The 1361-nt window shown below is 39.5% G+C and overlaps 1 protein-coding gene and 1 pseudogene across 2 annotated transcripts in view; one reads left to right on the forward strand and one right to left on the reverse strand.

Annotated features, from left to right (window-relative positions):
* Positions 1–1361, forward strand: part of DEPDC1B (DEP domain containing 1B) — a 74633-nt gene that overhangs the window by 52465 nt on the left and 20807 nt on the right. The window lies entirely within an intron of this gene.
* On the reverse strand, positions 144–1098 carry LOC111820215 (60S ribosomal protein L5-like; annotated as a pseudogene).

A 1361-nucleotide genomic window follows, 5' to 3' on the forward strand; every position in this document is an offset into this window, starting at 1 on the left:
TGCACTTAAACATCAGCCAAGAATAGACTAATGAATATGGGATGGTCACAATATATTAACCTTGCCTCATCTGGTTCTTCTTAAGTGACAGTATTTGAGACACCTTCCATTGACATCTTTTTTTTTTTAGCTGCTTGGTCAGTAAGTTTATTGTCTTTATCAGAAAAATCTTCATACGAAATCGTGGTTTGGTTTAGCTGTCAGAAGCCTGTCCTTGAGTTCCGAGGAAGCTTGCCTTCTTCTTAGCTACTGATCTTTCTTCTGAGCTACCCGATCTTTCTTCTGGGCAAGAGTCATTTTGGGAAGATTCCACCTCTTCTGTTTAAAATCTTTCTTAGGCGTCTTCTCATATATTGGATTCTCTCATATAGCAGCACGTACTTTCTTATACATCTCCTCCATCATGTCTGAAGTTATGTTGTTCTTTATTTATTGAGAGAAATGTTTCTTGTAAGCATCTTCTTCCATTAGGTAACAGACATAATCTGCAGAGTTCTGACCCAAGATGTGTTTCTGATGTACTTCTGCATTGAATTCCTTACTTTCTGAATCATAACCAGGGAATCATTTGGTGCTGTGAAGTACAGCTAAGCCTCCATTCACAGCTCCCTTCAGACCCCCCAAAACTTTATTTCCAGCAGTAGTTTGGGAAGGCCTGCATCCAAATAGCATGTGAAGGCACCAGGTTGGCCATCAGTGCTTTGCAGATTGTATTCATCTCCAGTTACCTTCACTTGGCCTTCATAGATCTTTTCCATGCCAAACCTATTGAGAAGTCTGCGGGCCAGCAGTAGGCCAGTACAATATGCCACAGCATAATTTGTCAGGCCAGTTTTCACACCATACTTTGGAAGTATGAGCATAAGCTGCGCAGATTATCATATCCCCGTCTATACGGGTATAAGCAGTCTGGCAAACGATATCTCTGTTGTTTACACAAATTATCATCCTGTATTTGGGTGTGTTGTATTTATTTTTATTCTGGATCACCACGTGTTTCAGTGCATAGGAATCAGTTTTACCCTCTTGTCTTCTTCTATATTTCACTTGGCATCTCTTGAAGTAGGCCTTGTTCTTGACAACTTTAACAAACCCCATCCTACGAAACAGGGACTGGTGTCCGTGGCTTAACAAAGACCTGCAGACCCAGCAGCTCTGCGGGAGGGGAAGGGAAAGTAAAACTTTTTTTTTTTAAAAAATGCTTATGTAGTGAAAGAAGAAAGTCTTCCAAGTTATAGAAGATCCTAATTTGTTTATATGATGAGCAAAGATTATGTAATATAGCAATCCTATTATCATCTATGGGAAAAGATATGTATCTACATATATATAGGTTGAATCCCAGTAGGATTGACTCATTC

Source organism: Trichechus manatus, unplaced genomic scaffold (genome assembly GCF_000243295.1).
Source record: "Trichechus manatus latirostris isolate Lorelei unplaced genomic scaffold, TriManLat1.0 scaffold00029, whole genome shotgun sequence".
In the NCBI taxonomy this organism is placed as follows: domain Eukaryota; kingdom Metazoa; phylum Chordata; class Mammalia; order Sirenia; family Trichechidae; genus Trichechus; species Trichechus manatus.